The sequence below is a fragment of the Tyto alba genome, unplaced genomic scaffold (genome assembly GCF_018691265.1).
Source record: "Tyto alba isolate M040663 unplaced genomic scaffold, T.alba_DEE_v4.0 Super-Scaffold_14, whole genome shotgun sequence".
In the NCBI taxonomy this organism is placed as follows: Eukaryota; Metazoa; Chordata; class Aves; order Strigiformes; family Tytonidae; genus Tyto; species Tyto alba.
The window spans coordinates 52,919,530-52,933,251 of NW_024881276.1; the positions used below are offsets into that span (position 1 = coordinate 52,919,530).

A 13,722-nucleotide genomic window follows, 5' to 3' on the forward strand; every position below is an offset into this window, starting at 1 on the left:
TGACATCTCATTAATTTGAATTTGAAATTTGCATTGCTTTCAAGATTTTTTTTTTTTAAATCTGTGCTGTATTGCCTATGTACAAATTTATTCCCCTTGGAAAGGCATCACTTTCCTTACTGCCTCATAGGACATTACATTATAAACCGCCGCTTTGCACATGTTGTTCTCCCTGCCAGACTGGCTCAACGTAGTAAAGTGTAATTGTCGCCGTTAAAAGTGAATTTTATCTCCCTTTGTGCTGATACGGGACACCTGCGTTTCAAGGTGAAGAGGGACACGCCAAAATGCTAATAAAATCAAAAGCAGAGAAAGGCGCACGCACACGCTCGAGGACAAGACCCTCCACGGCCGTGTCTGCAGGCACACTCGCAGGACGGCAGAGCCTCTGCCTTGGTGGGAACAGCTCCCGGCCCAGCCTCACCCCGGGGCTCCCCGGGGGTCAGGGACAAGTCGCCCCTGCAGCTCGCACCGAGGCAGGTGAGTGCTCTCCTTGCCCAGCTCCTGCTCGCTCCTTAGTAGCGGCAAAAGGCATCGCGCTATTTCAGTCTTTAAAAGCCCCTTGGTTTTGTGGGACCAGTTTTTCCCAGGCCAGGCTGAACAACCTCAGCTTGCTTACAGCCCACGGAAAACCTCGTCCTTCCCCCTCAAATAGCGTTTATTGGATTGCTGAAGAGCCACACAGCCCGTACTGGCAAGGCTCGCACATCACAAGCAGCACACTACCGATTGTATAATTTGCAAAACTAGGTGCCAGTATGTTATCTTATATAAAATTATCCTTATGTGTGTCAGCTGCCACCCAGCTCCCAGTAAAACCAGTTAAGAGCTGGCACATCTGTGGTACACAGAAAGGATCCTCCCCTCCTCCAAGAACCTCACCCTCAGGAGCACAGCAGTGCTGGACAAGAAACACCAGAAAGAAGGGGCCATCCATTTCCCCACTCACACAACACATACGGTGTTTTGCAGAAGAACCAAGACCAAAGATTTCAGCACTACCAAGAGATTTGGGGTGTCCCTATCTTGGGAAGCCTCAGCTGGAGGCAGCTTGAAGAACCCCCTTCTAAAAGCACCAGGTCCTTTTCCAAGGGGATCCAGGACTTGGAAGTACTTACGCCAAGCATCCAGACGGGGGTTAGGTATTCCAAAACACTCTATATTTTAGGAAATACAGCTACTCTCTTTCCCAGGGTCCCGAGTACAGCACAAACCACAGAAAAGGGAGCTGTGCCTGTAGCAGACATCCCAACAAGTCTCAGACCTTACCTAGGGCAAGGTCAGCTGCTCTGAGCCAAGCATGCCTCTGGTCTCTCTACAGGACCCAAAGGTGGCAGGGGACAAACCCAAGACAGGAACTCATCTGAAACCAACCAATTGCATTTTGCAAACGCCCTTCAAACAACGTCAACGTTCTGGTGTGCTCACTCCTTCCCAGGGATGAAACAGGATTAAATTTAACATCAGTGCTCTCCTTACAGATCCCAGGAACCATCGACCTGCTTCATAGCATGGAGTTATGGCTGCCCTAGCTCCTGTTCAGGGACAAATAACAAGAATGCTCAGGAAGTAATAACAGGTGGGTGACTGTGACCTTCTGGCTCTGACCCTACAAACTGCTTCACCAAGGAGGAGCTGAGTGCTGCTTGAACTCCATGAAGTTTTGCTTCAGTCACACACCCTCTCTGCAAAACTCGCGTTAATGAAGTTGGCCGCTCCCTCCGGGTGCTTCCATGCATTACTGCAAAGTTTCAGGAGTTAATACAGCAGGCAATAACAAAATCCAGTCTAATGCCCTGGCTGAGCACAAATGATTATCATCTGAACAATGTGTGCCTTAAGAGCATGGAGAGGCCAGGCAAAATTAAATTAAAAAAACAAAACAAAACAAAACAAAAAAATAACCAAAAAAAAAAGAAAGAAAAGAGGGAAGCAAATCAAGTGAGACAGCCAGCCTTCCAAGGGAGAGCAAAGATCTTAGTAGTAACACAGGACCCAGCGCAGGCACTAAGTATCCTGAAGATTTCAAGCGTAAGAATTAGACACAATTTAATTCTCCCTCTGCCCAGAAAACAAAGCGAAGAGCAGTGCTGACAAGAGGTGCCAGCTGAGCAGCTCTGGAGTCAGAGCTTTTGTCTACAGAAGGACAGACCAAGGTACACCTTGAGAGGTACCAGCGTATCAGACCAGCAGTGTTGCAGCTTGCCTCAAAGAAAACCCCAGCACTGAACGGGAACCTCAACGTTCACGGTCCATTCCCCCTGTTCCCTTGGGCTGGCAGTTTTCGAGAAGAGACCCTGTGAGTATCACCCATGGCAGAAGCAAGGGGGCCGTCAGGGAGACATACTACTTGAGGTCACAGATTCACTTCTCATCCATCAGCAGAAAGATAATGGCAATTTCAGTCCTTCCTCGTCTCTGCCAAACCAAAACTGGCAGCTGGGAGACAGAAGGCTTTTTCATCTCTGTATTCATTTAGAGCCTGTCAGTCACCTCAGCGTATTTCGCGCAGCTGGACAGACAGCCACTAGTACCCTCTCGCCAAAATCACCACAAAACTGTATCCCCTTGGTTCAGCACAGGTATCCAGACACATGATCCAGAGAGTCTTTGTTGACCTAAAGTTTCAGCACCAGGACACTCTCCCTAAATGCTTAAGTCTTAAAAAAAAAAAAAAAAAATCTCTTTGCTCATTAATCTTAGCTTGTACATTAGCATGAACCTGCCAACTCTGTTAGCAAGTGCACTTGCTAACACCTAAAACGCATTTCAACTACAGTTCACGCCGCTGACTTGCACAACTAAATCATTAGATTAACACAGCAAAACCACATGGATTCATACCGCCCATCCTGCCACAAGCTGTCCAGAAATAAAAATGGTTGTCACAGAAGAGAGTCTACTTCCTTACTTCCTCACTCTATTATTTCTTCTGAAAATAAGGAATTATTTTCCCACATGAACCTAAAGAGAGTCTCATGAAGTTTGCTCAAAAAAAAAAAAAAAGGGAAAGTTAGTCACTCTTGCCTTTCTCTCAAGCGTCACGCACTAAGAAATAAAGCTGGTCAGGCTGCCCAAGGCAGAACAATTTGTTCACATGCACTTCAACTGGCCGAGTTAATTTCTTAAGTACAACTGGGACAAATACCTCCTATGCACCAAGAAACAAAACTTTGCAATGGAAGGTTTTATTAAAGAAACACTACAGGTTAACACAGAAACATTCTGCTTTTATGTCAGTCACCTCAAACATTGCATATATGGTTATAATCAACTCTGAAAATACAGTGAAATAGAAGGGCAAAGGAAGCTATTTGGAAATTGTACTATAAAATAAAAGATTAGAGAAATCTGAATTCCAAACAGGATGTAAATGGGAAGACAAGACAATCATTCATTCCACCACAATCAAAACACCAAGAAAGCGAGTCTTATGCTATTTATTCAGTAACACTACAAGAAAAATAAGTGAACTCAAAAACTTATTTGAAATACCAAAGTATTGTTTTTACATCGCACGTAACTCCTGTGCTGACCCAGACCACTGATTTCTGAAGTATAGATACTCGTAAATTTAATAAGAAGGTACAGGTTCACTGAATCTTCCCACTCCCCAGCATAAGCCAACTGCTCAGTAGCTGGAGCTGAACATATTAGCCCAGGACTCTCCCACCAGGTCCTCCTTTAGCAACATCTTTGGTCACCATCAGAAGAGATGACTGGTCTGATAGAGCCGCTGTAATGAAATAAAGTGAAAAGTCCTGGCTTCCATCACACATGAAAAACTACACCATGACAGGGAGTACTGCTTTCCCAAGGAGCTCATTCAGTCGCCAGGATCATTGCCTCTCCCCTTCACACTTATCTTGAGGGACACTTGCCTGCCTCAAAATCAAGAGCTCCTGTGGAGCTCTTGTACGATGCCCTTGGACCCGTCAGCTTAGGTACAGCTGAGACACTAGGCACACCACCACAGATGTCCATGCAAGCTGCAAACACGTCCTGAACACTGGATGAAAACACTGCAAAGGGTCTCTGCTGCTAGCACCTGAAGTATTTAAGTAAAGCCTGTCTTGGATGTGTTCATACAAGCCACAGGCTTTAGCCATGCTGAGCTAAGGCTCTCCAGCCTACTCGGAGAGGACTGACAGTCATGCTCCCCATGAGCTACCAGATTTTGGCCAACAGAGGAGAAAGCGGTCACAGAGGGAACAAGAACATGTTTCCACACACATCCCTGATTCAGGCAAGGATGGAAGCAACAAGCAAATGCAAGCAAAATAAGCCCAACAAGCTATACCTGACAGCAGAATGAAAGTTGTAACAGACAAGACAGTAACAAAATATCCCGGAAAAAAAAACAACCAAGCAAAATCACCACTCAGTCCACAAGTAGCCTTGCATGCATCATCACAAGCCCCTGTGCTGCTAGGAAACATCCCACCGAACCAATGGCATAAATTCCCTCAGCACTGTGCTCAAAGTACCTTCTAGGCAACATCACTGAATCCAGAAAGTTCCATTTCCCTGTGGAACGGGTCAGTATTAAGAAGCAAGAGCTCGTTTCAAGTCCCAGCGGCCCTCTGTGATTTCAACACCCCTGCTGTGTGCTAAACCATGTACCGTCATGGCAGGACTGAGCGGCCAAGCTCCTCTTTAATAGCTGGACTAAGGCAGCTGCCGGAGGGCCCGCAGGTCCTGGTTTGTGGGTGGATAGTCCTGGCACACTGTCTCTCCCCAGCAGAACAGCAGTAACCGCCACTGACACCAGCGCGGAAGGAAACTTGCCACTTAGCAACTCTGGCCACCAAGGAGAATCGCCTCTTGCTCAGACACTTGCCTACATTTCTCAGTATCTCTCAGATACGCCTGTAGATACATCACTCCCACATACATGTCAATGCACTGAGGGTTAAAGAGGAAGAAAGAAGATCCAGCTCTTGCTGAAACCAGGAGATGCTCGGTGACTTTGAGGAGCCCTAGACTTTCAGGTGACCACGGCCATCCTGTTCTGCTTGCACAGCTGCTAGCACAGGATCACAGCCAGTGTCTAAGCCCTCAGTATTTTCACAACATAAACTCAATACTGGTATGACACCACACTTTGACTAACTAGTTATTATTACTTATGAAAGAGGAAGTGGTTTCCAGAGCTCGGCAAGCTCTTAACTCAAGATATCCCATGGTGTTAGCATCTATGAGAGACAGAAAATCTTGTTAACAGTCTTCTAGCCATATTAACACGTTTGGCTTTGTATCTTAACTCCCATGTTCCACATACATTTCAACACATGTATGCAGATAGCTGACTGAAATTCTCCTCTTAATTACTGCTAGTTTACAGTAGCCAGTCAAGGAGGCTGCACGGGTGAGGGAAGAGGAGGCCCTATGCAGGAAGTACCGATACAGCTAATCATTTGCCTATTTGACCTCTGAGAGAGAGACGGGAGGTGCAAGAGACTGAGGTCAATAGTAGGAACCACGTAAAAATATATTTGCATTGCACGGCAGCGTGCGATACAGGCCAACAGTGCTTCTCTTACCCCAAAAAAGGTGCAGGACCCCTTGCTCAAGAAAAGAAAAGAGATTCTGAGCTTCCACATGACTGTGTAACTACAGTGTCCCATTACTGCTTTTGCTGTATAAGCTACTCCCCTGGGCTTTTTTCTCTTTGTTGCTGTAGTCTGCCCATCATGCAGCTGAGTTGTAGCTAAACTGTTGCTACGCTTCAGCGGGAGGAAGAGGGGTAATGGAAAGAGGACCCGGGCTTTTTGGTTCAAAACGACAACGTGCCGAGGGAAAGAAAGAAGGCAGCAGCCTCAAAGACACAAACTGGTCCTCAGAAGAGTTATCAAGAAGTGTCACGCCTTCCCTCTGCCTTGACCTCCCCTCCACAAAATCACCTTGCTCAGCGCAACACGAACACGTGCCAAAAGCCAAGCCCTGTTTATCACATAGGCTACCTCCAGGATCAGGTGAAACTTCAGAGAGCTCTGGGAGCTGCTTGGTTCACACTCGTTAACTGCTTCTCTCTGGCACTTACAAACCTCAGACTTGGCAGAACAAGGGGCAATTGGACCTCGGATCTTACCCAGAAGTGGAAGCACAAGAGATGAACTATTTCACAACTCTGTTTAAACAGGTTTCTAGTTTAGTTTGCCTGTCTGGCCCGCAAGTATAATAATTATACAACCTATGTTCAAAATTAGGCTGCAAGTGACCTAATAATACCATAATTTTATTTTTTTTTTTAAAAGAGAAATCACCAACATGTGTTCAAAATCCATTCCTCTATTATTCCGGTTTTTAATTTTAATTTCTCTTCAGATAGGCTGAGGCAAAGAGATTACTTAATTCTCTGTACAAGTATATATACAGCATCAGGAAACACTGTGAGACAGAATTCCAGTGCTGCTGCCTAACATCCTCTGATATGCAAAAACACCACCAAATAAGATGAAGTTTTCCTACACTCCAGATTCTTTCCAACCTGTTCCCACAGCTGTTGGATAAAAAGTCTCAGAAAGTTAAAACAGAGAAGCGCCTGAATCATAATAACCATTATTTGACAGATCATTTTGTACCAGGGGAGACTGAAAATTCCAACTGACAGACAAAAATAGCTACTGCTTTGATGAAAACTTGAAAAAAAAAAAAAACCTGCCAAAAACCAACCTCACCCAAACCCTCAAATTATTTATTTCTTTTCACTGGAGATGATTAAAAGCATCTTACCCTGGATTATGCAGCTCAATATGGGCCCCTAATAAAAGACTTCACTGCAAAATTGCCATATGACTGAGAAAAACAATGGCTTCTTTATTAATCTTTTAAAGACTCCCGAGGGAAATGCTGTACAGCTGAAATGCCCTCAGTGAAAGGTTCATTGCCATGCTATGCACTTCTGCTGTGTAATGTTTTACAAGCTGCGCTGCCCTGTGAATGGGGAGAGTTAGTTCTCAGCTGGTAGAGGCAGCTTGCATAATACCAGACAAGTTAATCGGTAACAAGCAATGCAGGAGACCTTTGTTCCGAGTGTGACATACACAAATTCCACACTAAGCACATTGACGCTTCTGAGAGTTACTCATTGACATGCTTTATTAAATTGCTCGGACTATACCTTGATGCACCAAAAAGGTTAGTTTAACAGAGCTGCATCCCTCTGATGCCCCCCATCCTAAACTCTTGCACCACAACCTCGGCCCACGGATCAGCTCGCTGCTGGTGCAGAGGCGCTGCCAGGGTGGACGACAGCAAGCCCCTTGCAGCACGCCCACGTGCCGAGACAACGGCGGCAGCGGGCAGGCGAGGAAGCAGCGAACAGCAAAACGCAAGCTGGCAGCCAGCGGGGCGCTTCCGTAACAGGACTCCGTTCTGATGGAAATGTTTATGGGAAGCGCTTGTCATGTCCCCCCCGCTGCAAGGGGAGTGCTCCCCTGTCCCCTCTGAACAGCCTGCTAAAACACCGCCCTCCCCACAGCCTCCCCGAATGCTTCTCTTGGCATTATCTGGAATGCCAGACCGACGACAGCTGGCTTCTAGCAGGTGGAAGACACGCTGCACCAAAAGCCCAGGAATAGTACAGCTCTTAACGTTCGCCAGAGCATTTAGTTAATACCAAGTCTGAGGAAAACGACGCTGGTTTTCATTGCCCACAGCACTTGTCTGGACAAAACACATCTGCTGAACTGGCCTGTCCCGTCACCACTTATCATACAACATCACCTTCCCTCCCCCTGAGGCTGGGTCCAACCAGCTGAACTTCCAGTGCCAGGGCTTGTGCGAGTCCCCATCCATCAGGCTGCCACAGCTGATCTGTACAGTTAGATGATATTACTCGTTTGCTTAAATGCCTTAGAAGCAGTAAGCCAGCCTCACTGGTGCGAGCCTCCCTGAGCAAGGGAAAGAAGAGTATGTCTGTCAGTCCCCACACTCACACGCCACTGTACAGCTGAAATTCAAAGAAGTGATAGGGAAAAAAAAACCAACCATCATGACAGCTCTCTCGGAAGACAGACAAAACCCACTCTTCTTTGATAACAGCAAAATCACCCCCCTTCGATAGGCTATTTTCATGTCTGCGGATGCCACAAATAGCTCTGAGGCAAGGGAGAAGGCCAGCAAACGATACTTGAGGAGGTCCTCGCTACTGCCTGGCTGGAAAGCTGCCCGTGACACTGAAAACTAACACATTTCCCTCCACAGTCCCCCAGCCCAAGGCAGAGCCTGACGGCACCCAGCAGCCATGCGGGGCCACACACGCGGCTCCCCGAGGCGTCGGCGCAAAGCGTGCCCGTGGGGATGCAGGACTGAGAAGGCAGTTGGCACGTCCTCCACGCCCAAGAAAACTGGCTTAAGAGCCCACAGTTTCACACACAGCCTACCAGACATGCAAAGGCACAGGTAAGCACGCTCCCGCAGCAATTGCCACGTTATTGTCCACTAGAAGAATTAGTCACCTAAAAACAGCATCTTCCTCGGCAACAGGGAGAAGAAGGTTATTTCACCCAGAACTCAAATTTTACCCACCCCAGGGCAAAGCCTTTTTCATGCATATCTTACGGAGGGCAGCATCCTCTCCCTCTACGTGTAAGTACCCACAGACATACGCATATACATGTATGACTATTAAGCATTTTTTAGTTTTGCTAAGAAACCTCATGAGACTGAGCGATTGCCCGACCACCACGGCGCAGGAGCAGAGCTGGCATGGATGGCTCAGACACTGCAGGCTGCACCTCAGCAGAGAGACCCCAGATGTGTGGAGCCCATCATCCCCGCAGTGGTTTGCTGCAGTACAAGTGCCCTTATGGAACTGCCCACAAAAAAAATATACCTTGAACTGCACGGTATGAGCAACAATTTATAGGCAGAGCGTGCCAACACACAGAAATACTGGTTTTGTTGTAACTGCAAGTCCAGGCTTTTAATGGTTGCAGGTTATGTGGATTTCTGCATAATCTGAAAGGTACTCGGCCACTTGAGACGCAGCGAACTGAGGTGTGTGTACAGCACCACCTCCTGTGGAAAGTTTTACTCACTGTACTTCCAGTGATGTGAGTAAGGCCTTCACTGACCAATTTTTAATTTGCCTTCACTTCTTTAAGGAGGCACATGAACCGTGAAGTCTGGTAGCCACACCACCTTGTATCAAGTCCTGTGATTAAAACTAATCCAGGAATGACTAATTTCAAGGAAACTTGTTTTGTCTAGAGAATGATGATTCATCAGAGCCAATGGTTTGCAAGCTTCTATTTCAACAAGATAGGTATCAGAAATATTCCTCAGGTCAAAGACGGCGAGTTGAGAAACAGAATCATCTTTCACCATGTGTACATAACAGACACAAACACAAAACCGTACCTAGTCTCTTAAAGAGAGCACTTGGCATATAAAATGTTCATGTTCCAGTCCTTGCTCTACCTGACTCAGAAGGAATGTGAATGCAGGTGAGTACTGTAATTGTTTGCTTGCTCCAAATACTACCTACTTTACATAAAATAGAAAAAAAAAAAATGATGAGAGGTAGAACAGTACCTGCTTTGGATGTGGGAAACAAATGGAAACCCCTGCTCTGAATGCTCTATGCAACATCAGTTGATCAATAAAATTAAGAAACTGCTGATTTAGCCTTCACTCATGAAACGCCATCCTCTCAAAAATACTCCCTTCACTATCAGACTCCCTTCTCTACTTCCTCCTTTCTTTCCTCTCCCCATTAAAATGGGAACCTGATGGCAAGGCTGAGAAAACAGACAGTTCTGAGCTACTCGTGTCTATCCATTGTCAGATGTGAAAATACATTTTGTACTGATACAAGGACACACAAGTCTATGCAGTGAATAAATAAGTGCCTGACCCAGTAAGCCAAAGAGATCATCCAAGAGGCTTCAGGTCAATATTCACCCTCCTACTGTATCACTAAACTAGGAACAAAAGAAGCAGTTACAGCTTTACAACTGAAAACACATAGATTTTTCCATTGTGACCAGCTGCGTTTTAGGCTCAACTGCATCTCCTCCTCCTCTCTTGAACCAAAGTGAGTTATTCATTAATTCTGGTATGCTTTAGTCACTGCCTAAGTCATGAAGTAGTTTGTAGAACATAGACAGGAGTTAAGGATCAAACTGGTGGGAGCAAGTGCTCATATTTGCTTTTGGGGTTTGTTTGTTTGTTTGTTTGAGGGGTTTTTAAGATTAAAAGCAAACTTTCCTTTTTCCAGGTCCGTAGAAAGGAGGTCTAACAAAAAAAAACATTGAAAAACTGCTGTACTACATTAATTAAATATAGTGTTCTAAAACTAAGCTGACCCTTACTTAGTTAATTAGTCCTTGCTGTTCCCAAGACAGCACTGTTCTCTCCTTTCCCCAGTACTCCTTGGTCATGATTTTGGGGAGAAAGGTCACTACCTTGCCCTTCCTAGTGACTGTGAACTAAGTATGGACCACCAAAGTCACCTAGTTTGGCTATTTAACTTCATCAAGCATTTGATCCAGCCCTCAATGACCTATCTCATCTCCTTTAAGAAGTCTTCATTTGTGGACAATCAGACAACAGCTGCCATTGTGATCACTTTTCAAATTTCAGTTAGCTCTTAAACTGTGGGTGATGAAAACTGCAGAGAAAGGTGGATAAATCTTAAAATAAGCAGTATCTGGCATGAAGGATACCTAACTGAGTTCTCAGGAAAGCACTGGTGCGTTCCCTACTACATAGGAACACACCTTTATTGTGCTTTCATAAATACTGTGCATTTAGGGCCCATGAGAGGATAGCAGGTCAAGCAGATATCTCCCCTTTACATCTCCATTTGGGTCTGGAAGTTCAGAAGCCACAAAACCAATTAACAGACAGACCAACCTATTCAGCTTCCTACGCACAAAGTGGCAACAGCAGCAGTTCCTTTGACCATCTTGCCTCCAAGGTCCTTTGGGCACTGCTGACCCTGCAGATGTACACACAGAACACACGGCCACAACAGAGCCAGGACTGTGGCAGGCACCTCTAATACGCTGCTTTATCATTAACAGTGTAAGTACTCCACACACCAGCCAACAGGCACAGCTAAGGCTTTCTTTGTACAAGCCCAGTGGGCTCAATCCAAGTTCAGAGATACAGGGACTTCTACTCTACAGCCCTTAGACCTGTAAGGAGAGGCTGCACTGGAAACGGGAGCCTCTGGAAAACGATGATTCAGCCATCAAACACGGTCAAGGTTCTACAGAAGCTCTGAATCCAAGGCAGTGACCATCTTTATTCACAGTGTACCAGACTGGTTCTGCCTGCTTTTTGGCTGTAACTGTTCCCTCAGGTCCACCTCTCTGGTTTAGCAAGAGTTTCAGAAAGCTTACATCACATCATCCGCTCTCCAAGACAGTTTACTGGGTTTCAGAAGAGTAATCAACCTATTTCCTATTCTAGAAAAAAAACAAACCAAACACCAAACACACACACCCCTGATCAAACAAACAAATAAAAAGCAAACCAACCAACCAACCAACCAAAAAAACCCCACAAAACACCAAAACCAACCAACTAACCCAATCAAAAAGCCCCACCAACAGTGGAAACTGGGGGAAAAAAGTGTTAGAAATTTTGTGTTATTGTTTGTGATAACGATTCTGCAGTTTGCTTTCTAAAATGTGTTGCATTTAGGTGTTTTTTTTTTTTTTTTTTTTTTTGGAGAAGAGAAATATAAATCAGAACATCTTTATACAGAATTTCAGAGCCAAACACTTTCATGCCAAAATTTGGAAAGTGTCTTAGGCAAGCTCAGATCAAATCAGCACAAGAGTTATAAATGAAACTCTGGAGTTCCTAGCACTTGTGCCTGAATTCAGATTGCCAAACATACCTTTCATCAGCAAAACAGGAGTGCAAGAATTTGCATATATGCTTTTTTTTTGGATCTATACTGGGTAGTAACTGCAGCAGAGTATTAACACTGTACAAAAACTAATGACAGGTGAAGAAAGGAAAGAGACTGGTCGGGATGAATTAATTCTCTTTGGGGTTTTAAAAAGGATCCCTCATCTTTGTAGTATAAATCTAGATCACATTTCTCTCTGAAGTTTGCTCCAGACTCCTCCTCTACTGATCAGTTGTCCTACAATGATACTGTACAGCTTTTATAGCAACAGCAACTTCTCCTACTAGAACATGGTCATGATGAACACATGCTAGCTCCGTATCAAAAAACAAGTTTCACTGTGCCGACATAGCCAAGGTCATTCTCCTCAATGACAAGTGCCTTACCTATCCCTGAATTCACCTCCTCTGAGGCTGAGAATAATTGCTCTGTTAAACTCAGTATACTAACATATTCCGTTATCCATTAGAGAACGTACCATTTACTGAACAGCATACCACTTTAAAATGTTAGCATGACTTAGTTTCTTTCTGCGGTTGTCTTGCATGCCACACAGGCACGCTGCTCTAGCCCAGCACGTACAGCGCCTGTTACAGGTATTAGGGCTGAGGTGGGAGAAAGCTCTGGTTTCTGCTTGCCAGCAGATGAGACCTCTGGGACTGGATTTGAGCTCCTCTCACAGAAAAGCTCACTGAGAAAAAAGTCCTTCCAAAGGATGATCTCTGTGTATACTGTATTATTCCTTTCTCACCAGTTGCGACAAGCCCTTGCACTTCAGCAAATCCACAGGCTATTTTTCTTTTTGCTTAACCAAGTTTTCAGTCAACTACATTTCTCACAGAACACAGATCTAAAGACACTCCAGGAATTAAACTGTTATCAGTAAAAAGGTTTCTATAGTTTACATTATAATGCTTGTTTGCTGAACAATCGTAATGAAACATTCACTGCTTTATTTACTTATTAAAGAACATTGATCGATGTCCTTTACAACTGCTGGCTTAACCTGGACTGTTATAGAAGAAACTACAGACAAATGAAGAGACACATTCTGTGTACAATTATGCCTATGGTAAAAAAAGATTTTAGGCCACTCCTCCAAAAAAAAACAATCAATAAATGACTGTTAAAATGACCAGTCTGCAATAGGAACTGCAAAGTGTGTAGTCAGAGTAATGCTAGATCAAGCTTATGATTCAGCTGTGGGATTCAAAGGACAAACGCATGTAGTGGAGACCTTGAGAAAGAACTCAAGCCTCAATTTTTGTTCTGGAGAAGCAATTCCACTGCTCTGTCCTGCCCACCTCACTTACAGTAGCTGTAAACTCAATTTAAACAACCAGCAAAATGGGGTCATACCTGCTTTGCACCAGCATGAAGGAGATGGACTGCAGACATGAGGGAGAATTCTGCCCAGTACTAAAATGCTCTGTGAGTGTTGGTGAGACTTCCATTTCCCCCTTGCAGGCTGTGCCTTTTTTCTGTTGCCATTGAAAAGCCATGACTGAGGGATTTTACGCATGTGGTGACAAATACCTGTTTGTTTAAATACAGTCCCTTTGGGCAGAGACTGGACGTTGAAAACTTTTAATGACAGCTTGGAAATGGTTTAAAAAGCTGCAACTTTGTTGACACTGGCTGCCATTCTCAGTGTTGAATTTCACTAGTGAATTCCCTAAACTAGATGCGATTTCCTGGCAAACAGCACTTTAACCCACAGATCTGATTTTAGTTCATGAAAGGAGATGGTGACACAGTTAGCTCTTCCACTCCCCTCAATGAAAACACCACTTTGGCAGTGTAAAATTACCCAAGCTAGGAAAACTCCTGCTGCTCCATCATTCTGCTAT

The 13,722-nt window shown here is 44.8% G+C and overlaps 1 protein-coding gene across 1 annotated transcript in view; it reads right to left on the bottom strand.

The window, feature by feature from the left end:
* Positions 1 to 13,722, bottom strand: part of NME7 (NME/NM23 family member 7) — a 93,534-nt gene that overhangs the window by 2,007 nt on the left and 77,805 nt on the right. The gene's annotated exons all lie outside the window — the stretch shown is intronic.